Source organism: Mytilus californianus, unplaced genomic scaffold, assembly GCF_021869535.1.
Source record: "Mytilus californianus isolate M0D057914Y unplaced genomic scaffold, xbMytCali1.0.p SCAF_1, whole genome shotgun sequence".
In the NCBI taxonomy this organism is placed as follows: Eukaryota; Metazoa; Mollusca; class Bivalvia; order Mytilida; family Mytilidae; genus Mytilus; species Mytilus californianus.
Window position 1 is genome coordinate 71,029,639 of NW_026262581.1, and position 27,467 is coordinate 71,057,105.

At 31.7% G+C, this 27,467-nt stretch overlaps 1 protein-coding gene across 2 annotated transcripts in view; it reads right to left on the minus strand.

Moving 5' to 3' along the window:
* Nucleotides 1-25,934, minus strand: part of LOC127723438 (uncharacterized) — a 241,454-nt gene extending 215,520 nt beyond the window's left edge. Inside the window, exon 1 of one of the 2 annotated variants that reach the window (XM_052230085.1) lies at nucleotides 25,887-25,934. The gene's annotated coding sequence lies outside the window, so the exon portion shown is untranslated. The remainder of the gene's footprint in view (nucleotides 1-25,886) is intronic. The other variant, XM_052230094.1, reaches the window with a different exon arrangement.
* Between the last annotated feature and the right edge of the window lie 1,533 nt (nucleotides 25,935-27,467).

Consider the following 27,467-nt stretch of genomic DNA (forward strand, 5'->3'; position numbering starts at 1 on the left):
TAGCTTAATGCAAATGTTGAATTTTAAATGACAATTCTTAAACATATAAACTATGCGAAATGACTGAAGGTACAGGGCCAAATAACCTCTGTCGAAATGAGAAATGACAATGCCTATAAAACTGCATACCAAATACCATTGACATAACATAAGTGGTTCCCTTTCAACTAAGCTAAACACAAACTTTCACTTGTAAAGAATGCAAAAGTATCAAAGACAATGAACCATGATGAGGTTGAAGTGGGGTCATACAATCATATTGAAATTAGACTTGTAAATGCTAATACAACTGCATACCAAATATTATTGACTTAACATAAGTGGCTCATATCTTAAACTGTTTAATCACAACATTTAACGTGCAAACCAAACATTCAAAATCAATAGACCATGACTGAGGTGGCGAAGACAAATAATTGCCATAAAATGAGATGTGCCAATCCTAATACATCTGCATACCAAATTTCAATGGCCTGTCACTAGTTGGTGCCCTTAAACTGACTTAATTACAAACTAATACATGTGAAGTATAAGAAAACCTTTCATTTAACCATATTTGAGGGGGCTAGCCAAATAATCTCCATGGCAATGAGATGTACAAATTCTAATACAATTGCATACTAAATATCATTAACCTACCACTATTTTTTCCATTAAACGGACCTAATCCCAAACTAGTACATTGTTGACGCCACCGCGGGAAACAGCGTGCCTCTGTCTCAGTTTTTAACTTCGTCAAGGCGAGACAAAAATCTTGAATTACCCTTTAACAGTCTATGTCATGCTGAGTCATACCTTATGCTGACAATTATGTGGAGAACCTACATATTGCTTCTGCCATCTAATCATCTTACCTTACAGTTCATGTATACATGTGGGATGTTACTAGTAGTTTATAAATTTAAGGATAATGCATAACAATGAACTGGTTTCAGATAGTGCATAGAACATTAATAGTAATCTTAGGTGCTCAATCAAGTTATATACTTTGTAAAACATGCAATAATTTGACTTAGTAGTCTAGTAGTTTGTGACAACACTGCATGGAGAACCTGCACAAAAGCTTGTCTTTAGTTCTATAAGATGGAGAACCTATAGGAGGTTGTGGTGAAAATATTCAGTACACATTTAAGTTAATCAAGCACCAGTAGTCACCTCAGTAGCACAAATCCTAGGCAAAAAATTAATCGTGAATGCTCACATTTGTAATATATGCCCCTTTGTGTCACAATCTTCGCAATAAAAAAAAACATAAAAAATATCTGCATTCACAGTAGCCTTATTAGAATCTGCACAATTTAAAGCATGGCATATCATAAAGACACCCGTCTATTGCTGAATTGTATGTTGCCCCTAGATGTTTTTTTGGTTATTTTTGTTGTTGGGTTGCTCTGATTGGCATGTCCTTTTAATCATAAAAATAGATTACTACAAAATGGTTTACATCCATTTCATTAGATCGTACCCTGGGCAGTTGAATCCATGGTCAAAATCAAAAAGTGTTCTCTTCCTCCTTGAATTTGAATATTTATTGAAGGATCTACATCATATTTCGAAAAAGAAAACCTTGTACGTCGGCATTAAAGGCAATATTTGGCCCCCAATATTAAGTCCATTGCTTTAAGTTGATGAGAAGGCAAGAAAGACAGTAAAATAGAACTTGTTTTGTATAGTTTTTCTCACAAAGCGTTTATATTTACAATGCAAATATATTAGAGTAAAGTAAGTAGAGATATGTTTTTTAATGTGCCAAAATTGTCCGGATTTCAACCAAAGTAAGATCTGGGAAACATTTAACATAAAATTGAGAATGGAAATGGGGAATATGTCAAAGAGACAACAACCCGACCACAGAACAGACAACAGCAGAAGGCCACCAACGCAGGTTTCAACAAACTTATAGTGAAGTCAGATTTGTAAAATGTCATAAAATGTGAAAAATCAAAATGAGTGCTCTTTGTGGCGTCATGAAAAGAACGCAAGCATTCTTATCAAAACATTAGGAATGCCAAATCAAATAAGTAAGACATCATAAGTATATTGTTTGAACCTAAAAGTACACATGAGGAGGTGAAGGTATGAATTTAAGTAAAACAAATTTTGGCCGTGTGATTGAAAAAATTTAGGGAGCTACAATTTGATTTTTAGGGGGGGGGGGGAGGGGGGGCTGGGATGAAATTTGAAAAAAATAGGCAGGACAGGAGTTTTGAGTAAAAAAAAAGGCAGGATGAGATTATTTGCACAAAAAAAAAAGGCAGGATGACAATTTATGTAAAAAAAAGTCTGTCAGAAATTTCAACATATTATATAATCATTATTACACAAAAGTACCACAATGAATCATAGTTATTACAATGACTTGATAGTTATCTATGTTAAGCTACCCAAACATATATATATATATATATATTCATTGCAACCCTCTGCCAAGAAATTTGTTTTGCATGCACACGTATAAAAATTGCGGTTTTTATCCAAAGCAATCATAGGTTTGAACGATGTTTTCAATTTAGACTTGTTTATATATATATATATATATATATATATATACATCATTTGAACTCTGGTGGATAGTTGGCAGTCATACCACATCTCCTTATTTTTATATAAATCTATTCATCCTGTCAAATCACCATTTTTGTATTACGTTGTGGGGATGTTATTTTGTACATAATACTTTCCTGCAAAACATTCTTACATAATGAACGGTTTTCATTTCCATTTTGTCTTTAATATTGACAGGTTCCAGAGAATTATTTCTACAGAGAAATCATTGTGAAAGCTCTAAAAATGCCTTTCATGTACAAAACAACTATTTTCCATTAGTTAAAATGCTAACCTCAACTCTTTTTAACGCCATTTGACAAAAGTAGTTTTTGACAAAAATTTACCCCCTGTCCATCCATTTTTTTACGCGAAAAGACTGCAATGACCTATTTTCCTTCAGTATTTTCTGCCTAAATATGGCTTCAGTGTTGTAAAAGACATACTCATCAACCGTTCATTCCATTTTAAACAACATGTAGTAATTAGATTGTACATGCCGTATCAGTTTATGAACTGACGACAAACATCAATAAACTATAGCCCATTTTGGGTAATTGGTCGTACCGGAACTTCAATGCGTCTGCAATCTATAAATAAACGACCTTGGGGGAGTTCGACACACTTGACAAATTTTAACTTTAAATTTATACTATAGATTTATAAAAATCTATACAGCGGATAATCAAATATATATATATATTTATATATATATATATAGTGCCTATAAATAGCAGCACATGACATACAAATCTATGGGAGTGTGGATTAATCAGTACAGAGATTAATTCAATTACACAAATAAAATTATAGATTGCCTAACAATGTAATTTTAACACACTATTTAGTATGTAAATATAAGAATGTTTAAAATATTTACAAAATGATGAAAATAAACGCAATATTTCGCTAGACTAACTAGCTTTATCAAGCGTGCATCTATCCAGGTGAAATCGGATGTAGATGATAAGAAACTTTTGCAGCTCAATGTATATGTTGAACCTGAATTTAGCTGCCTTGAAAATAATACATAATTTGGATGAAGTTCAAGATTTTTACAAAATTTGTAGTTGAAGTTAGCAACGTCCATTGGCCAATATTACAGGATGAAAAGGACGATGCTGTGTTAAACATAATTATACCATCTACTCAAATTCCAACTGTAAAACGGAGAACTCAATTTATATATTAACATGTGACACTTGTGGCATTCAGTATGTGGGAGAAACAATGGACAAATTTAATATTCGGCTCAATAACCATCGTTCATGGTACAAAACCAACAAAAACTGTCCTCTCACAAGACATCTTCGTTCAACGAAACTTTCTTTTGATAATGTTACTTTCCAAATCATAGAAGTCAACACCGAGTGGGACACCACGGCGAGAAGGAGAAGAGAAAATTTTTGGATCCACCAACTCCACACTTTAGAACCTGATGGTCTTAACGAAAAAGATGAGAAAAGATACAGGAAAGATAAAGAATAATTTAGTACACAGCATCGTCCTTTTCATCCTGTAATATTGGCCAATGGACGTTGCTAACTTCAACTACAAATTTTGTAAAAATCTTGAACTTCATCCAAATTATGTATTATTTTCAAGGCAGCTAAATTCAGGTTCAACATATACATTGAGCTGCAAAAGTTTCTTATCATCTACATCCGATTTTACCTGGATAGATGCACGCTTGATAAAGCTAGTTAGTCTAGCGAAATATTGCGTTTATTTTCATCATTTTGTAAATATTTTAAACATTCTTATATTTACATACTAAGTAGTGTGTTAAAATTACATTGTTAGGCAATCTATATATATATATATATATATATATAAACAAGTCTAAATTGAAAACAACGTTCAAAGCTATGATTGTGTTGGATAAAAACCGCAATTTTTATACGTGTGCATGCAAAACAAATTTCTTGTTAGAGGGGTCTAAATACAGCACAAACAACATTTTCCAAAAGACCAAAAAAGTGAAAAAGTATATTTTAACAAAACGCATTTGATTAACAGGTCGAACAACAAATGTTCTTAAACCCTGCTGACTGCCATTGGCGATTGCCAAATAAACGGATCACCGATGTAATAAATGGATCTTAATTATAAATTTAATACTAAACAGAAAACAATAAACTTGCAGAAAAGATGATATACCGCAAACAAAAGGTGCAAAGGTTTTAGGACACCATATCCGGATTTCGACAATTAATGTCTCTTCAGTGATGTTAGGAATCGAAACGGTTTTTGGAAAGCCATACAATTTACCTCAATTAAGGATAGACTCTTGAATTTTGAGGAGTCAAAATAGGATGAACGGATCATATAAACCCGAAGGCAAATATAATACAAGCCCAAACGACAAAATATAAACAAGTCTAAATTGAAAACAACGTTCAAACCTATGATTGCGTTGGATAAAAACCGCAATTTTTATACGTGTGTATGCAAAACAAATTTCTTGTTAGAGGGGTCTAAATACAGCACAAACAACATTTTCCAAAAGACCAAAAAAGTGAAAAAGTATATTTTAACAAAACGCATTTGATTAACAGGTCGAACAACAAATGTTCTTAAACCCTGCTGACTGCCATTGGCGATTGCCAAATAAACGGATCACCGATGTAATAAATGGATCTTAATTATAAATTTAATACTAAACAGAAAACAATAAACTTGCAGAAAAGATGATATACCGCAAACAAAAGGTGCAAAGATTTTGGTACACCATATCCGGATTTCGACAATTAATGTCTCTTCAGTGATGTTAGGAATCGAAACGGTTTTTGGAAAGCCATACAATTTACCTCAATTAAGGATAGACTCTTGAATTTTGAGGAGTCAAAATAGGATGAACGGATCATATAAACCCGAAGGCAAATATAATACAAGCCCAAACGAAAAAATATAAACAAGTCTAAATTGAAAACAACGTTCAAAGCTATGATTGCGTTGGATAAAAACCGCAATTTTTATACGTGTGCATGCAAAACAAATTTCTTGTTAGAGGGGTCCAAATACAGCACAAACAACATTTTCCAAAAGACCAAAAAAGTGAAAAAGTATATTTTAACAAAACGCATTTGACTAACAGGTCGAACAACAAATGTTCTTAAACCCTGCTGACTGCCATTGGCGATTGCCAAATAAACGGATCACCGATGTAATAAATGGATCTTAATTATAAATTTAATACTAAACAGAAAACAATAAACTTGCGGAAAAGATGATATACCGCAAACAAGAGGTGCAAAGGTTTTTGTACACCATATCCGGATTTCGACAATTAATGTCTCTCCAGTGATGTTAGGAATCGAAACGTATATAGTTACCAACGTTAATTGTTGTTTTGATAACAGAACCGATATTTCAGCTTACAAACAAAAAGGACAAACAATCGTTGGCTCTATTTACTAAAACAAAATCCGAAAATGAAAACAAATATTGCATATTTAAAAAGCTTCGACTCACATTGCTAAACATCAATTTACATAACATCCACATTTTCGATAGAAAATTGTTCACACCGTTTTCAAGTGAAAAATGAAAAAAGGTAATTATAGTCGTGGATTTAAACCTTTTATCATCTTGTTCAAGTCAAATTTCATTCCATCGGTTGAAGATCATAAATACTGATATCAATTTCAGTTGACAGGTAACGTAGAAAAATATTAAATTACCCCGTAACAGCTCATTTGTCGATTTTGTTCAAACGATAGTGTACTTTTGCACGGGAAAATTTACGTTTTATGCTTTAAATCGTTTTCAAGATGAAAATCAGCACCACTTAAATTGGACTTGCAGATGTCTCAACAAAGTAACACTATTCAAACTTTAAACGCTAAATCAATGCTAGATTTTTTTTTTATTTAATGAACTGTTGTTTCTGCTTGCTGTATGTAAACCTTCTTTCTAATAATTATAAGGAAGCAAAAATGATTATAACCAATATACCACATTTAGAATTAACCAACTCAGGCTCTCAGTGCAGAAACACCATTGTTATGCTTTATATAATTTCTGTTAAATTTCTTTATTTAATCTGTATTTCCTAAGTTTAAAGTGTTCTTTGTTTACCCAACACAACATTATATTGCGAGAAATGTGCCGCCTCTCTATTTTTATTTTCGACAAGATTGAAATATTCATATTAGGGTGAAATATAATAAGGCATCCACATAAATGTAAATGTCAGTGTGATAACGAACACTAGTGCATCTGTTAATTTAGCACAATATGTATACGTATAAACAAAGAATATTTTTGTTCTTATAACATTAACTCGAAATAAAAAACATAAAAAGTGTTTGAGCATACCCACTTTTAACTAAACATATTAATTTTGAAAAAAACAATCAACTTTAATTTGCTTGTAGTAAAAACTGAAAATGTTGTAAGCTGATAATGAATATAACAAATTCAGCATATCAATTATGGAAGATCGAACTACTGAGCAGAATTCAAGGCACTCTTATTAGACTAACAGTATACTCGTTTATCTATTTTAGTTGGTCTCAGTTGTAAATCTTCTTATTATCACATATTCTGGTGTCAGGACAATGATAATACAGTTGTGGCGTTTTTATCTCACTTAAATAGAGGAAATCTATACTTTCGTCAACGTACTTAATATATTTAAACGCTCTTGTATTTGTTTTGAAAGACTATATTCAGGTATAGACTGAGCGGGAAAAGAATCTTTTGATTTTATTAGTTCCCATTATGGTTTGTTCTTTTTATATGTAACCTAAAGGAGTTTCATCGACAAAACCGTTTCCCACTTTCAGGATAATTTGTTACTGAAGGATAAAGATGGAAGGTGAAATGGGGAAATAAGGTTTGGCACCCAGCAGTAAAAACAATATATCTACTAGCTTGAGGCACATATCAAACATCTTAAACACGGTTTAATAGCTTTAAGTATAGCTAATAGAATGCATAAAAACACAGAGGTAGGCCCAATTTCCCCTGATTTTTTTTCACAGAAGGGCCAATTTCAAAAAGTGATTAAAGAATAAAATTTATGATAAAAACAAGAAATAAAAATGTTTTTTGATCAATATCTCGATTTATATATATTAAGACATGTCTGCAAAATAGTTTATTTAAAAACCCCAAAAGAGATGAAAGTCAAATATGCGAAATTTACCGTGGTTTTAGGTGGGAAAAACAGGGAATCCCCCGAGAAGGATATTTCAAACCAAACAAAGTTTTGTTTTTTTGTTGTTGTTGTAATTAATACAACTTTTTTCTTTAAAAATGAAATTGGTTTAGTGTGTCCTTAATACCTAAAAAACAACCTTTTTAATAAAAAGTGGAACATCACTAAATTGTACCTATATAGGTGCTTAATAAAGGTAGTGTACGGAAGAGGCGCCGTGGCTCCATCGGTTGTTCATAAGACTGTGAAAGATAGATTGTTTTTACTGAGAAGGGGTTCAAATCTCACTCAGAATTTTTGCCTTTTTTGTGATGAAATATTAAATTGCAATGTTTCTATCATATTTTTTCTCGGATGTTTGTTTAATTCATAGAGTCATTATGGATTATTTTGACTAAATATCATTTCATTAAAGAAAAAAATAATGTGTTGCTAATTGTGTACGTTCCTATTTCTGAGGGTAGGAATGCCCTTTACCGTCAGGCGTCAAACGGTCATTTTCGACTACCATTAGCGTCAAATTGGTTAAAATTTTACCGTGGTTCGTCAAAATATCCTTATCGTGAATCGTCAGAGGTATCAAATAATTATCGCTACCGTTATTTTTGGAAAAAAATTAACGTGATTCGTAAAAATCAGTAGATTTTTTTATCGTCTAAAAGAAAGTGTACATTTTATCGTCATGAACCAAAAATTACCGTTAACGTCATTTGGCAAGAATTTGTACCGTTATTCGTCATAAAGGTACCCCTATTACGACCCTCATTACTATCCATCCTTTTGACTTCCGTCGCATTACGTACTATGTTTACATTTATTATATATTGAAAGGAACAATTGCCGTCAAACTGAACTAGGTGCTTGTACATAACCAATAACACGAGAATTGATTATATAGCAAAGAAGCCCAAATGGTGTGTAAGTAATATACATATAACAAAAAAGGCCATAGCAGAGAAATTTCGAAACAACAAAAACAATTTTCCGAAACATTCAACAAGAACGTTTTTGAAAATGGTATTATATATAACAAATGCAGACAGCAATTTTAGCGCCATGCAATCAACTAACTGTGTAGACACTAGTACTGACATTGTTACAACCATCCCAGCACCGATACCTAAGTCATTAGAAAATTAAAAAAAAACACAGAACAAATCAATTTCAGTACCAATCGTGACTGTAGGTAAAACATCAGGAAAGTGTTGCATCTGTATCAAACCAAAGGGCCCATTTGTTACAATGCCAGAAAAGGCAAGATTACATGTGCTTGTAACACATCCCAGTTAAATGCGTCCTATATTATTTGGCTTCTTGACAGGTTACTTGGTATGGTATTTCATGCAAAGAAAAAGAGACTAGACTTCGATGATCCGAACTCTCTTACGGATGAAGATGTTTTGAGCCTGACCGGAAGCACTAAGGAAAAATTTGTTTTTGTTTCTAAATTGAAAAAGTCGGCGAAAAGAACTCCAAGAAACAGCAATAGCATGTATGCTACAAATCACCCACCAACAATATCACGCTAACTGAAGCAACATTTTTTTTTAATACAAAACTAATTTTATATATCTATTAGTTGATAATTCATATTTTAATGCTTCTCATGGGCGTTAACAAACAAAATCAACATTGGTTTTGATATACCAAAAAATCAATAGTTTTGGCCTTGTTTATTGTAGGAATATCAGTTCAAGGTATGAAAATAGATGATGTGACGTATTTTCATGTGCTATAATTAGCATCTAACGGGCAATTTAAAAACATGATTTACCTACCTATTAATCAAATGAAAAAAATCAGGGGGAAATGGCCCTACCTCTTTTACTGTCATTTGAACTGAATGTGTTAGTTTGATCTATGTTGGAAGAGCAAGTTTTGGCATTTAATGAACTATAATTTTTAATTGAGTTTACAATTACAACTGTTACAATAGATTAAGAAAAGGTAATATTTCAGTTTTAAAATGAGTTAAAGATATCAAAACTCCCTTATGTAGTTTTTTGGCTAAATCAATATTTATAGACTGTTCATTAGAGTAAGAAAACCCAGACAGTAATGAAACATTAAGATTACAGACTAAGCGAAACGACATTTAAAAGTACTTTTTGATATGAACATGGTATAAAATATGCACGAGTATAACAGTGTCCAATTCACAATTTTATAGTTCTAGAGGGTACTCTTTTAGCTTGTTCTTTGTCATAAAATGTAAATCTGGTGACGTATGTGACCCCATATTCATTTAATGCATATTTAATGTTTTCCTCAGAATATTCCAGAGGTACATTATACATGCATCCTTGTGAGCTTAGAATACTCTGTGGTTTAGAACACCTGACTTGCCATAATCCTAGCTGAGTCGCTTTCATCGGTTGCTTTAATTGCATACCATCCATACAGTGTACTATAATGTTACCAGACCTTATTGGTCTAATATTTTTAACTATAATTCCATACTCTTTTGAAATATTTTTCTGAATTTTGTTGGGATTTTCTTCTGCTAGGCGAACACCTCTAGCACTGATAATGATATGCTGGTTATCGGGGACAGAGGGTCGAGAGGCGTTGCGTAATGGTCTACATCGGACTGTAGCTGGGGTTTGGATTGCGTGTGAGTAACTTTTATTTGGACTAGGGGTTGCAAATTTGCGTTCTTGCTCTCCCTTTCTATAGAATTACCAGACATACGTCTTGTGGAGAAGTCAAACTCATAGCCTCTGTCTACTGAAGAGCTTTCTTCAACAGATTCAAAACAGTCGGAGTCCGCCATTTTGTTTGTACTCACACGATCTTTTATAGTTTTCAGGATAGAAGGGCAAAAACGCAAACATTAGTAACAATCGGCATTAAAGAGCAAGAATTCCTACAAGGTGTCGACTAACAATTTTGCCTATTTGAATTATTTGTAGATCATGTCTTGGTGATCATTTTTGTTTATTTAAGTTTCTATCTACATGATCTATCTATTATAGTTTTTTCAGATGTAAGGCAAAATCACAAAAAAGGGTAAACATTATTATGTGAGGGCATTAACTCCAAAAAGGGGTCGTCAGACGTTTTAAAGATTTTAATTTATTTGTAGATCTTGTCTTGCTGGTCATTTTTGATTATTTAAGTTTCTATCTATCTAATATAGTTTATCAGATATAAGCACAAATGCAAAAAATGCAATCAAATCGTCATTAAAGGGCAATAATTCGATTAAGGAATCGTCTGACCATTTTGAAAATTAGACTGATTTGAAGATCTTGTCTGGTTGATCTTTTTTGGTATAAAGTTTCTCTCTCTCTCTATCTATTAGAGTTTTTCAGAAATAAGCCAAAAATGAAAAATATCTGCAAAACTCGTCATTTAAGTGCAACAACTTCTATAAGAAGTCGTCTGATAGTTTTGAAGTAAACAGACAATAGGTAGATCTCATCATTTTGAACACTTATGTCTGTTTCAGATATTTTCTATTAATAGCAGTTTTCAAGATAATAGACCAAACTGCATTTTACCCCTTATGTTCTATTTTTAGCCATGTCAGTGATGTTGGTTGGCAAGCGGGTTCATCGGACACATTTTGTAAACTAGATACCACAATGATGATTGTGGCCAAGTGTGGTTAAATGTGTTCAAGTAGTTCCAGAGGAGAAGATTTTTATAAAAGTAAACGACGACGGACGACCGACGCCGAATGATAAGAAAAGTTCACTTGGCCATTTAGGCAAGGTGATCTAAAAAAGGGTGAACGATAAAAAAGTGGTATTCAAAACTCGAAGAGAAACTGACAACGTCATGGAAAAAAACGAGAGACGACCCAACAAAATAGAATGGGCAAAAACACTATACTAGAAAGTAAGACTGAGCAGCACCAACTACTGCAAAAACTGGTGGTGATCTCGGATGCTCCAGATAGGGTCTTTCTCCACTACTGACTCTCGTCATGTTGCTCATGGTAAGTACAAATTCGGAAATTGTTGGGACATCCTTTTCTCAAAATTTGAACTCGTCATTCATATTTGCTCTCTTTATTTTCAAATATGATTGTCGTTGGCATATTGTCCAAGAGGAATATTTCTTGAACACTCAGGACAAAATTCAGGTGAATATGTTCTGACAAGTAGTTTCTGATATAAAAACAGAGGGTAAAATAAGCATTTACACTAAAAAGATAAGATTAAGTGAAGAACTATCTAGCTAAAAGTGAGAATGGAAATGGGGAATGTGTCAAAGAGACAACAACCCGAACATAGAGCAGACAAGTCTTTTTATCATTTTCTGGCTTTTTGTGCACGTAAATAATTAGTTAAAGGTCATATGACTTTTCTTAGTGTTATTTCCTTGGGTTGGATTTTTTACCGCTTCAAATAAGTTCTAAATATTGTCTTGGTGCAGAAATGAATGAACTATGATATATAAAATTGTAGAAGAAGGTCATGGTCATCCTCCATTTTAGTGAATAAAATCTGATGATAAATCTGATAAATATACCGTTGTGGGATTCTCTCGCTGTGTTGAAGACCCATTGGTGGCCTTCGGCTCTTTGGTCGGATTGTTGTCTCTTTGACACATTCCCCGTTTCCATCCTCAATCTATTTATAATATTTCTAAATTAGAAATTATATATATATATAGAGAGAGATAAGGGTTTATTAAAGCACTTCTACCTTATATATAAGACAATTTATGTAAGATGTATGGTTGGAGATGATAAGATTATGAAAAAAATTCTATAATGTTTTTAGACAAAAATTGCGAACTTTTAAAAATAATGGATATACAGAAAATGTGGATTGGAGACAACTGTATTATTTGATACTATATTCTAAAAACAATCATGATTTTTCAAGGTTTATTTAAGAATAAGAAGAAGATGTAGTATGATTGTCAATGGGACAACTATCCACCAGAGTTCAAAGAACGAAGATATAAGCAATTATAGGTCTTCAACGATAAGAAAAAATACACACCGTAATTTTAGCAATATAAGGCTCAGACGTGGGAGCTCAACCCTCCTATTTACCTGGGATAGTTGTCTCACAGCACAGCATAAAATCAAACTATTACCATCAGTTGCTAATGGCTAACTTCATAAATCAGTACGAAGTACAATAAAAACACAATAGACACAAAGCATATATAAGAGTGTTCGCAGTTACTGAAAGCTAGTTCGAAGCTCATTACAACTAATGAATACATCGTATTATCATAGACTAAATTAAGCAGGTCACATTCAAAGTATTTAGAGTAAATACGACATAACCGGTCTGAAAAACGTGTGATCTTGTCCATTGCCAAGAGTAAACAGTATCCACAGGATGTAGAATTTTGAGTATTCATATCTTTAAATATATAGCAATATGATTTAGTTATGTTTTAATTGTTTTAAATCAAATTTAATGTCAGTACAGATAAAACAATATTCACAGATTTTTATAAGGTGTTGAATAGATAAACTTTAAGAATAATTCTATTCAAAAGATCAATGAGTTAACATGGATCGTATCTATATTTATGGGCTTTATAAACAACATCACTGTAAAAGTTAAGATGTGATATACCGCGTTATGAAAAAAGAATTATACAGATACAAACAGACTTTTTAAGCAAACTTTTAATCAATGAAAGACGGTGAACACTTTCTCAAGGTTAATGGAACCCCGTCTTATGCCAATATTTTTATGGGCAAATTAAAACAGCAAATTCTCAATTCTTCTATTAATCTTTCTCCTTTGAGTTGTCATCCTAAACATTGCACCAAAAGCATTCCCTATAGACAGGCCATACGAATAAAACGGATTTGCTCCGCCAATGATACTGCAAAAAGGCGACTACAAGAACTTCGCAGTCACCTAAAATATTGGGGCTACAGAAGAAAAGACATTGATAAAGATTTCTCTCGTGCTAACAACATCTACCGAGATGAACTTTTACAATATAACGACAAAAAGGTCAACAAAAGAGTGCCGTTTGTGCTGACGTACCATCCCAAATTTGACAAGTTATCACACCTTTTCCGCAAAAATTGGAAAGAAATCAAAAAACATCTTAAACTATCCAAGATCTTTCCCGAGCCACCTGAACTGGCTTTCCGTAGGCCAAAAGACTTGCTGGTGAGAGCTGACTTATCCTCTAAATTAGTCTCTTCGTCTGTGGGCTCTTGTAAGGGATGTGGAAATAAAAGATGTCTGACTTGCAAGCAAATACTAAATACCCAGACTTTTAACATTCACTCCACTAGTACTGAATACACCATATTTTGCAATGTTATTTGCAAGACTACACATGCTGTGTATCTTCTACAGTGTAAATGTGGTAAGCAGTATGTTGGCGAGTCAGGACAGCCATTACAGCTTTTTATTTGGGTTATATTACATATTACTACGCAGCCTCTGTTGCTATTCCTTTACCTTTTTCAACTCTGAAAATTCTTGAATTATACCAATTTAAATAGAAGGGTGCTATTCATTTGAGATGTATAAGTACGCAGCCACGTTCAATTACTTAACCTTTGTCAAAATTAAATTTGTTTAATCATTTTCAAACTGCTATATATTTGGGATGTGTAAATACGCAGCCTCTGTTGTAATTACTTTACCGTTGTCAAATTTTAAATTTGAGTATTATACCAGCTCAAATCGGTCAGTGCTGTTTATTGGGAATGTATTTCCACGCCACGCAGTCTTTATTGTAATATCAAAACTTTCGTTACCTGTGAAATTTTAGAAATGAACCAGTTCATATCGCCCATTACTATTTTTGCAAGAAGTATATATATGCAGTCTCTGTTGTAAATATCTAACCTACGTCATTTTTGAGATTTTAGAATTGTACAAGCGTTGCTGTGTTCGGTTTTAATTGTATAAATTTAAAGATTGTTATAGTGAAATCAGAATAGATTGATATGATTCATTTTACATTTTAATCATACTAATGAAGAATATCTGTTATCCGAAATATTTATAGATAATTACATTAAATGTCTCCTTTTTTTTAATATTGGTGTTGTTTTGTACACTTTTTAGGCGTTTATATATATATATATATCAATTCCATCTTCATGCCTAATATATCATGTACTGTGTTACAACTCTAGATTCTATTGACGAGGAAAGGTAACACTAGGCCACCGAAAGCTGAATTTTTTTGTTCAGTCTAGGTAGCCGAGTGGTTTAGAGCGCTGGACACAGTGCATGCGGTGTGGTCTCGATATCATAATAGTATGAGTTCGAAACCCGAAGGAAGAACAAAATTGTGCTTTCGAAAATTTGCAGATTTAACATTGTTGTGCTAATATTTAGAGTAATTATGAATATAATATGTGTTTTCAGCCGTGTATCACCCTTAATGGTGATCCAATGGATGGATCTATCGTAGAGTTGTCACTTGTCTAGACGTACTTATATATAAATATAAATAAGGATATGTGGTATGATTGCCAATTTGATAACTATCCATAAGATTTTAAATGACGAAGATCAAAATTGTATGGCCTTCAATATTGAGAAAAACCCATACTTTATAGTCAACTATAAAAGACCCGACATGGAAAATGTTAAACAAGTCAAACGAAAAATCTAACAGCCTAATTTATACATTACAATTTTCAAAAAAAAAAAGTATGATAGACATACACCAATGACAATCACTGAATTATAGGCTCTTATCTTTGGACAGGCACATGCAGAATATGACGTGGTTAAACATGTTTTAAGCCCTCATCCCTCCCGCTTTTCAACGTTAACGACAGTGGCCAAACTCTTAAGTAAATATAAAAGAAAGAAAACATTGTTTGTGTTCAAATGAATTATAGTTAAAATAAGTTTTAAAACTGTCGTATTGTCTCGAAAACAACTTATTTCAACCCGATACATGTGAGATGCAAACATTTAAATAATGTTGGTTAATTAACCGTCTTGTCGATGGTCACAATATGTATAATAATACTGTGAGGGCATAAAGGATAGTATCCATTTCGGCTTGCAAAAAGGGTTTAATGGAGCATAAACGTACTGTAGAAATAGATTAAATTACAAGTTGCAGACACTTTATATTAATGTTAAATGATTACTATCTACAGAAAGTGCTTTTTAAAATTGCATTCTTATTGATGAAAAATGCACACCCAAATATAAGGCGATAGAATTAAGCCATCAAACAAAGGAGAATTAACAAAGGAAAGAAAAGTCGTCGAGCTGTTTTTGAAAGATTATAGTATGAATTTTACAAACTTTTAATAACAAGGTCTTAAATGGACATTGGTATCAAAATCAACATTATTGATTTTAGTAAACAGTAAGGCGAGGTGGATATGTTCAAATTGTATTTAAGGCAAATCTAAAGAAGAAAACAAAAGATTGAAAAAGGATTTTAGGCTCAAAGGGTTGATAGTTAAAATAATTTGGACAACTGTGGTATCTCCAACAGAAATATCTTTTGAATTATTCGAAGGTGTTCTAATATGTATTACTGCTGTAATTGTAAGTCATTGGGATATATGTAATGATTTTGGTTTATTTCTGGTAAGAAAAAGCTCGTGTTCATTACAAAACGTAAATCAAAGAACGAATTAACCTATTTCTATTTTATATAATACACTTAAACAAAGTTTAGTTCATTCCAATGTGGAAACAAATCAACATTGGCACACCTTGTCTAGTGCAAATGGTTAAAACGTAGAAAGTCACAGGAAAAAAAATCACTCATTTAGGAGGAAAAAAGTCACACATTTGATAAATGTTGGGGAAAAAGTCACAAATCTAATAGGAAATAATGTCCATGTTTGTACAAATGTTTAAAAATATTTCATTGTTTTGTTTTCCCTATTTTAAAGTTAGACTGATCTTTAAATGGTAATTAATGACTTTTATAAAACAAACTATTTTTTTAGGTTTTGATTGTGAATCTGTCAAGGGTTTACTCCTGGTTTGCCCACTTTTAATTATACCAATTATCTATTAGTAAAGAAAACAAAAAAGACAAAAGGTTTAATGAACATACAATTGTATAGTCTGTTCCAACTTAGGAATATAGTTTATTAGTGTTTTCTATATATTCAGGTATTTTTTATTTTGTACTTCCATTTTCATTCGTATAGAAAAATAACAATTAAATTAAAAAAAATTTTCTCAATAATTTAATATCAATTCAATGGATTCATTTAACTTACATGTACAATTATTGACAAAACAATGACATTCAGTAATAAAAGTGTCTTAATAATTCATTAGTTTCTGAATGATTTTCATGATATAAATACACCAATATATATAATATATATGAATCAAGTTTATAAATGCATTGCATATTAAGGTAATAATAAAGCACATGTCAAAATAAGTAGTATGGGGCACTATATGTATAATGATCGGAAATACAATATTTTATATATATGTATCAAAAGTCACAAAACATTAAATTTACAAAGTCACAAATTACAATATTTCACTAAGTTGTTCAGTTTAAATTGAGAAGGTGGGATGTTGCGTCAGAGTAGTTGATGAGTCCTTGTTGGTATCTGTCTTTCAGTAGTTGGAGTCTATCACTCTGTATCTTCGTCTTTTTGGTGGGCGGGCTCCTCCTGCTGCATACTGGATAATATTACATTCTGTTAGTGCATGGGTCTTCTTCAGTAACTCAATGATCTCATAGATGTAAGGGTGGGCATGTTGGAGTCTCTTCTTGATTTTGTTGTGCCATCCTTCCAGGTGATGCGTGGTCCTTCTGTGTAGTAGTGGTTCCATAGAAAGTGGTATTCTTCAACCCAGAACTCTGTCACGTAATCAGTAAATGATGTTGTTACGGGTATGTTGTCAGCTTCACCTATGTATTCTAAAGTTGTTAGCCAAACATCCTCAACTAGGTGGGGTGGAAATTATAAGAGTTAATACTGTTCAAATGGTGTCATATACAAAGCTTGGCTACTGAACAGTTGCATTTTATATTCTATTTGTTAGAATTGATAGGATATTTTTTATATTAAATTTCAGAACAGTGTATTTATCAAAATTTAAAAAAAGAATAAGTTGAATAAATATAAAGAAATTCAAATGACATTTATTCTAATCTTTTCTTAGTTTCATTATTTTACTTTAAAAAAATTTCAGAATGTACCAATAATTAAAACTATTTGTTGACAAATGCTAAAATTTAATTCACATTTTTGTACACATTTTTAGAATTTTTTTTTTTGTCAAATTCAATATATTTTCCTGCTAAAAATTATATCAAATATAAAATATTTTTGCACATTTTCCTTGCTTTAATAGCAGAATATAATATCTTTCATAAAATTTTACAGGTAAAATAATAGGCAAAAAATATGACTATAATTCAGAAATAAACTATAATTGTTTAAACAACAATCCCCCCTATGTTTACATATGCATGTAATTAAAAGTGGGCAAACCAGGATGACACCCTGTCAAGACAGTAGCCGATTGACAGGGAAATGGTTAATTGAATCCAAGTAATTAGTTAATAACCGTCTATTGAATTGTTTTTAAAACTTGACATTATTTTCATACACAATAGATTATTTTAATCTCATAAATTTATTAAATTGCAATAAACACAAACATAGAAATACCACACCACTGATTCTAACATTAAAAGATGTTGAAATATTCCGAAATACTATTCAATTGAAATCATATACAAATTCAGGTCAAATGATTTTCCTGTTACTTTTTACATATGATAGAGACATATAAATATACAAACAAGTCTAAATTGAAAACAACGTTCAAACCTATGATTGCGTTGGATATCAGCAATTTTTATACGTGTGCATGCAAAACTAATTTCTTGGTAGAGATGTCTAAATACAGCACAAAACACATTTTACAAAAGACCAAATGAGTAAAAAAGTATATTTTAACAAAACGCATTTGACTAGCAGGTCGAACAACTGATGTTCTTAAACCCTGCTGACTGCCATTGGCTATTGCCAAATAAACAGATCACAAGATGTAACAAAATAGATCTTCTCATTATTTATTACCAAACAAAAAACAATAAACTTGCGGAAAAGATGGTATACCGCAAACATGAGGTGCACAAATTTGTAACCATATTCGGATTTCGACAATAAATGTCTCTTCAGTGATGTTAGGAATCGAAACGGTATTTGGAAGGCCATATAATTTACCTCAATTTAGAATAGATTCTTGAATTTTGAAAGAGTCAAAATAGGATGAACGGATCAGATAAACCCGAAGGCAAATATAATACAAGCCCAAACGAAAAAATATAAACAAGTCTAAATTGAAAACAACGTTCAAACCTATGATTGCGTTGAATAAAAACCGCCATTTTTATACGTGTGCATGCAAAACTAATTTCTTGGTAGAGGGGTCTAAATACAGCACAAACAACAGTTTCCAAAAGACTAAATGAGTGAAAAAGTATATTTTAAGAAAACGCATTTGACTAGCAGGTCGAACAACTGATGTTCTTAAACCCTGCTGACTGCCATTGGCGATTGCCAAATAAACGGATCACAAGATGTAACAAAATAGATCTTATTATTAATTTATTACCAAACAGAAAACAATAAACTTGCGGAAAAGATGGTATACCGCAAACATGAGGTGCAATAAGTTGTATAACATATCCGGATTTCGACAATTAATGTCTTTTCAGTGAAGTTAGGAATCGAAACGGTATTTGGAAGGCCATATAATTTACCTCAATTTAGGATAGACTCTTGAATTTTGAAAGAGTCAAAATAGGATGAACGGATCATATAAAGCCGAAGGCAAATATAATACAAGCCCAAACAAAAAAATAAGAAGAAGTCTAAATTGAAAACAACGTTCAAACCTATGATTGCGTTGAATAAAAACCGAAATTTTTATACGTGTGAATGGGAAAATAATTTCTGGGTAGAGGGGTCTAAATACAGCACACACAACATTTTCCAAAAGACCAAATAAGTATAAAAGTATATGTTAACAAAACGCATTTGACTAGCATGTCGAACAACTGATGTTCTTAAACCCTGCTGACTGCCATTTGCGATTGCCAAATAAACGGATCACAAGATGTAACAAAATAGATCTTATTATTAATTTATTACCAAACAGAAAACAATAAACTTGCGGAAACGATGATATACCGCAAACATGAGGTGCAAAAATTTGTATACCGTATCCGGATTTCGACAATTAATGTCTCTTCAGTGATGTTAGGAATCGAAACGGAATTTGGAAGGCCATATAATTTACCTCAATTTAGGATAGACTCTTGAATTCTGAAAGAATCAAAAAAGGATGAACGGATCATATAAACCCGAAGGCAAATATAATACAAGCCCAAACGAAAAAATATAAACAAGTCTAAATTGAAAACAACGTTCAAACCTATGATTGCGTTGGATACAACCGAAATTTTTATACGTGTGCATGCAAAACACATTTCTTGGTAGAGGGGTCTAAATACAGCACAAACAACATTTTCCAAAAGACCAAATGAGTGAAAAAGTATATTTTAACAAAACGCATTTGACTAGCAGGTCGAACAACATAGGTTCTTAAACCCTGCTGACTGCCATTTGCGATTGCCAAATAAACGGATCACAAGATGTAACAAAATAGATCTTATTATTAATTTATTACCAAACAGAAAACAATAAACTTGCGGAAAGGATGGTATACCGCAAACATGAGGTGCAAAAATTTGTACACCATATCCGGATTTCGACAATTAATGTCTCTTCAGTGATGTTAGGAATCGAAACGGAATTTGGAAGGCCATATAATTTACCTCAATTTAGGATAGACTCTTGAATTTTGAAAGAGTCGAAATAGGATGAACGGATCATATAAACCCGAAGGCAAATATAATACAAGCCCAAACGAAAAAATATAAACAAGTCTGAATTGAAAACGACGTTCAAACCTATGATTGCGTTGAATAAAAACCGTAATTTTAATACGTGTGCATGCAAAACTAATTTCTTGGTAGAGGGGTCTAAATACAGCACAAACAACAGTTTCCAAAAGACTAAATGAGTGAAAAAGTATATTAAATTTTTAACAAAACGCATTTGACTAGCAGGTCGAACAACTGATGTTCTTAAACCCTGCTGACCGCCATTGGCTATTGCCAAATAAACAGATCACAAGATGTAACAAAATAGATCTTCTCATTATTTATTACCAAACAAAAAACAATAAACTTGCGGAAAAGATGGTATACCGCAAACATGAGGTGCACAAATTTGTAACCATTTTCGGATTTCGACAATTAGTGTCTCTTCAGTGATGTTAGGAATCGAAACGGTATTTGGAAGGCTATATAATTTACTTCAATTTAGAATAGATTCTTGAATTTTGAAAGAGTCAAAATAGGATGAACGGATCAGATAAACCCGAAGGCAAATATAATACAAGCCCAAACGAAAAAATATAAACAAGTCTAAATTGAAAACAACGTTCAAACCTATGATTGCGTTGAATAAAAACCGCCATTTTTATACGTGTGCATGCAAAACTAATTTCTTGGTAGAGGGGTCTAAATACAGCAAAAACAACATTTTCCAAAAGACCAAATGATTGTCACGATATCTAAGTAGCATGAGTTCGAATTCCGGCGAGGGAAAAACAAAAAATTTGCCAAAGCAAATTTACAGATCTAACATTGTTGGGCTGATGTTTTGACGAGTTGTATATATATATATATTTGTTATACATATATAAATGTTTCTGCCTACATCTTAATAAAAATTTATTTAAATGTATTTATATATGTATTCAAAAATTTAATATACTATATTTACTATTTTTTTTTTTTTTTTTTTTTTTATTGTGACCTTTTTTCCTATGACTTTTTTTCTTGTGACTTTTTATCCGTCACTTGTTTTCCATTACTTTTTTTCCTGTGACTTTTTCCTACATTTCACCAAAAACATACTTCTATTGATCAAAATGTACCATACCCAATTCACAAAACTGCAACTACTTTTTATACCTCAATCCTTGAAAATTCAATCTAGACACCTAATATCAATATATTTCTTTACATCTCTTTAATATATACTCGAATGTAATCTAAACATACTTTATTGTCCAAAACAATAACAAATGGATCAGACACACTTTTTTTTAACTTAGAACATCCTTTTTTTATATACAAAACAGTACATAATACAAAAATAATCTAATACACGCGAAAAACATCATACATGTACATTTTATTAATACGGAGACATGAAATTAATATGAATTAAAATAGTTTGGATTGTCGATTTTAGAAAATGAGTTGATCATACAGTAATTTGACTAAAAACCTAGGAGAGATTAAATCTAGAATTTAACATTAACACTGATTTTAATTTTAAAGCAATCAATCGTTGTTGTCAAAACATTTGTGTGGTTTATTCATCATGTGCATGATCCATGTGTTTGAATGAATTGAACAACCTCATTCTGATCGCTGGTCTCAAATAAATATAAGACCCAAGAAAATCATTACATAAAACATGCATTAAAATATTAATAGATTCAAACCTCTGTTATAATGCTCATTTAAACGAGGTCTCCCTTGATAGAGATTGATTTCAATCAACGTAATGTGTTTGCCTTGACAGTTGGGACATAATTTGTTTCTATTGAATGTAACGGATGTTAAAATTATGCAATCTGATGAAATTTCAGACATCTACAAGGTTCAGGCTATCTTTGCCAAATATGTATATTTATTACTGACTGTATGCAAATGTTTGTAAGAATTTACTAAACAAACAAAATTTGCTTTTAAGTCTTATACTTAGTAAACAGCTTTGAACTATAGCATACAATTAAAATACAATTGTTGTTAACTATGATTGTGGTGTTGATGGTTTACTTTTATCTTTGTATAATCCCATTTCGTAACTCGTCTGTTTATCTTTATTCTTATTCCGAGTTACAAAAGGGATTATACAAAGATAAAAGTAAGCCATTAACACCACAATTCCAGAAAGTACGCAAATAGCATGATGTTCTAAAATACGGCTACTGACGGGTCAAAACAGTATTTAGATAGTTTTTATAGTATAAAGATAAACATATGAACATATGGTGAATTAAGTTTTACGCTACTTTTAATGGATCTTTAACTACTAGTATGTTTCGTTGTTAGCCTAAGAAACAACTAAAAACGCATAGAAAAACGTACAATAAAACCACTGCTGAAATTTGATTCTTAAGTCTAGGTATTATGTACCAAATGGTAAGCCTGGTATCTTTGAGGAGTGTTAACAAACACTGTGTCGATGCCGTTGCGGGTGGACGTTTTGTCCCCGAGTTTATTATCCTAATAGTCAGCACTTTTGTGTTTTAATGAATTGACACTCAGTTAAAATGTCACAATCGGAAATAGCCGGGTTGTCTATGTATTTCATCTACAGAATCACAAGCCTGTCAACCATGTGGTTGTGAGTTCAAACCCCGCACGTGGCAGGAGTTTTCGAGCCTGGAATTGCCAATTGTTCTGCCAAAGGTTGGTGGTAATCTCGAGCACTCCAGCTTCCCCCTAAAAAAACACCGCTACGATATATGTAAGAGTACTGAAAGTAGCGTTAAACACCAACAATCAATCAATCAATCAATCAACAATTGGGAATAGGACACAATCGGTGATATAGCAGTCCAGTCGACTATTCTAAATACAGTAGACCACAAAATAAGATGTCACTAGAGAGTTCAAACACAGACACTTCTTATATGTCAACCGAAATTCGTGATGATGACCGTAAAAATTATGTAGTGTCGATTTCTCACGTTCTTCTTCATAACTGTATTGGAAGATTATGAGATCACCCTGTTAATGTAAGTGTGAATATGCCGAGCGAAACATATTATTTGAGATACGCCATACGATGGAGCAGAGAGTATGTTACTGACCAGAAATTGTAAATTTGACTCCATTTAAGTTTATTAAATTTGATGATCAGTCTAAATTGATATACTTGATTATAAGTTTTAACTGATATATTGACTGAAACAAGACGATTTTTACACGGAAACTACTAAATCCTTGAAAGGACAAACCATTGTAAGGAAATCGACTGTTTGACCAAGGTTTCCATGTATTATCCATGTTATCATCTAGATTAGATAAAAAGTATTTTTTTACAAATCAAAACTTTGAATTGTTTGTACGAGCTCTCGATTAGGTAATTCGAGATCTTTATTCATATTGGCAATTTGATAACTTGTGATGTATAATATAACAAATCAAGTTGTTATTACATAAAACTGAAAACTTTGTTTACCAAATAGTGATCTTAAAAAATAACACAAATCAATTTCGAATATACATAATTGTGGTATCAATTTTCTGAATTGGGATGCTGTATACCATATGAAATGAAGTGTGTTCAAACAATACTACCCTGTAAATAACTGTCTAGTATATGTGTTCTTTTTCTAAATAATTGTCAATCAAAAATTACAGCTTAATACGTCTGTTGAATTTTTTTTCATCACAGTATCTTTACTGTTGTATCTTAACTTTCTAGTAAAATTAACTAAAAAAAAATCTTTTTAGTTAAAATGACTCCTATGGAGACATGTTTGTGTCCAATTAGAAAAAAAATAAATATAACCAGAATGCAAAGTATTGGAAAATTAATGTTTGACATCTAATACCAAATAAAAATGTACTATTTGAAAAACTGTGTGTTAATGTAAAAAACATCAAATGTACTTGTAAAAATCTTGGCAAAAAAAAATGTGTAAAATTATGAAAGTTAAAAAATGAAATGAAATGACGTCTCCAACTTTTAACAAAATATGCACACGTCATTTGTAAGATATGCACTAGAGTAGCAATATCCTATTATTCAATTTTAACATTGTTTAAGGTTGGGATCAAATGCATTTCACAGCTAATTTTCTGCTGTTTTGTTTTTGTTTTTTTGTATCAATAAGGATAAATTATACTTTCGTATACTCAAGAATTTTAATGGTTTTTTATCAACGTTGTAATAAAACGCCATATTTATTAACTTGAAATGTTGAAAAAAAAAACATTTTAACCGTACACACCAAAAATAGGACATGTTATTGCATTAGTTGAATTGCTGTATTTTTTTTTTTTTTATTAAATACCAATTTTAATATTGATCTTGCTATATTTTGCTTTATCTTTTTTATTGTTGATAATTTTATGCGGCACAATTATTACAGGCGCTTGGGGAAAGGGCGATTTTTTTTGGTAATAGAGATATGTTGTGATTTTTCGTGTTTTCTCTTCTTTCATTTCTTAATTGATACTTTTTAAATTTTATTTTGTTTCTGCACGTTTTTCAGTTTTCATAATAAAAAATAAATAAACCATAAATCAGGTAGGTATTTGAAAAGGGGATACTGTATAAAGAACATATTTTGATTTCCATATACAAATATTGATTAATAACTAGTCTTCGATCAAGTCCTTTTTCCTTATCCACGCGTATATTGGATTAAAAATTACATAACATACAAGGCTTTTAGTTCAGTACACCAAAGTCCCAATCAACAACGATTCATTATTTAATGTTTCCCAATATAAACAGACACTATGTCACTAGCTATGTGCTTATGTAAGATATATGTGTGCATTGGCTTGTACTTTTAATATTATTCAGATCATATCGGCAAGAATATGGCCGTGATTATTTGAAAGAAACAAGACACACAGTTACTACAACAAACAGTTTTTCATTGACACCACACTTGACCTGCATTGATTTAGTTACTATTTTGTTCAAATAACACTCCCCCTCCAGTTTTCAAAGATTTCTCAAAAATCTTGTCAAGAGCCATCCCACAACTCCTAAGCACATGTTTAAGAATATCTTAAAAGTGAAAAGCATGTATATGATTATTGTTTACCCAAATCATCTTAGAAAATGAAGACGTCCAATAATCCAGTCCCTGACAGAGAGATTTCTGGAAAATCTACAACCACTTAAAATGGGACAAATTCAATACAACTTGTTCATTCTAAAAAAAGGTATTTGTAAACATGATCAATCAACATATATTGAGATACATAACGATAAACTAAAAATGTTTTAAAACATTAGGTCATCATTAGCAAAGTGTTTATCAAAGAACTTCTACTTGAATGTAGTACAACTGTTTTCCGATTGCAAAATGATCAATATGAAGTATTTTGCAGATTTACTAAACATTTATATTAATAACAAACAAAGACTTACTTTATTGCAAATGTTAATATCCAGTTTGAAAATGTTGACCTAAAGTGAAAATCTATTTTTAATTTTGGTAAAGACCAGTATTACCTGTGTCACAGAAATTACTTAGCACAATACGTTTTGTTTCTATCTATATTCCTTTCTTTTGTTGCATCATCAGCCTTATATGCGTTCACATAAAAATGATCTTGGTCTGTTTATTAAGTTTATATTAATCAACTAATATACCTACGCATAAATTGTTTGTCAAACTGGTCTTTCGTCTTGTACAACGTACAGGTCGTTTTTTATGTGTCTTCCTACTCTTTTGATTCGAGCGTCACTGATGAGTCTTTGAAAGACGAAATGCGCGTCTGGCGTTCGATATTACAAACTCGGTTTCTTAAAGAGTTTATTTTATCAGATTCCTGACTGAATGTACCTTGAAGTCTGTTTAAAATGTCATGAAAGAGTACATAAAAATATCAAGAAATTACACGATTTTCAAATTTCAAATTTGCACCGAACACATCAGTATACATGAAGAAAAACATTTTTATTTTTACCTTATAATTTCATTTATATATTGTGCAAATATAGATGTGGAAGTCACCATCTGCCGATTTAATTTAGATGGTGGCAGGTTTAGCGAGAGAAAACAGAGGATGCCGTCTCTGTGACTCAAACCACATTGGTGACGAGTACCATTACATTATAAATTGTAGTACATTTGAGTTAGAAATAAAGATTTTTTCACCGCAGTATTGTTGGTCAAACCCTAATATCTATAAATTTGATCAACTGTTTAACTCATCAAATATTGTTACTAGAAAAATTAAGTAAATTTATCAAAGTTATAAATGTGAAAGTCAGTCCTCCAAGTTAATTTCATTGTATTGTTCACACATGCACGTAATAATTGTACCTGCTAGCTATGTTTATATATGATCTCTATAACTATATTAATGTAGTTTTGTGAGAAATAAAGGATTCGTATTCGGTAAAAAAAGGTGACACGTGTCAGTGTTTTAAACACTTGACTAATTAGTTAGACATTTAATAAACATCTTTTTAAGAGGTAATCTCAGAGAAAACCATGCAAAAGGGTCCAGAAGCAATGTTGTCCAAATTTTATATAACTTGGACAGTAATTTGGTGCATGTATAAGCTTTCAAATGAAAAATAATTTGTTCTCAAAAATTTTAAATGGCCGACGCACGGAGTTCATCTTGGAAAGTAGGACTTTTCTTAAAATGGCATCAAAATGACAGCAAAACGAAGGCAAATCAGAACAATTTTTTACACTGTAATAATACAAACAAACACTATATCCCATTTGTAACACACACATAGTACAATTTGTTTTTACTTTATTTCAAAACTTATTTCAAACCTTACTTCAAACCTTAATCATATCGTCATCAAAGGGAGATAACTTTTTGAAAATGGCAATTTGCCCAAAAAAATGGATTCCCAATTTTTAAAAATATATAGCGCCTAAAATAACACTTATTTTTTCAAATCAATATTATAAATCGATAAAACTACTAACCCATACTGCTTTCATAAAATATTGTACTGGGAATTTGAATAACAAAATAATTT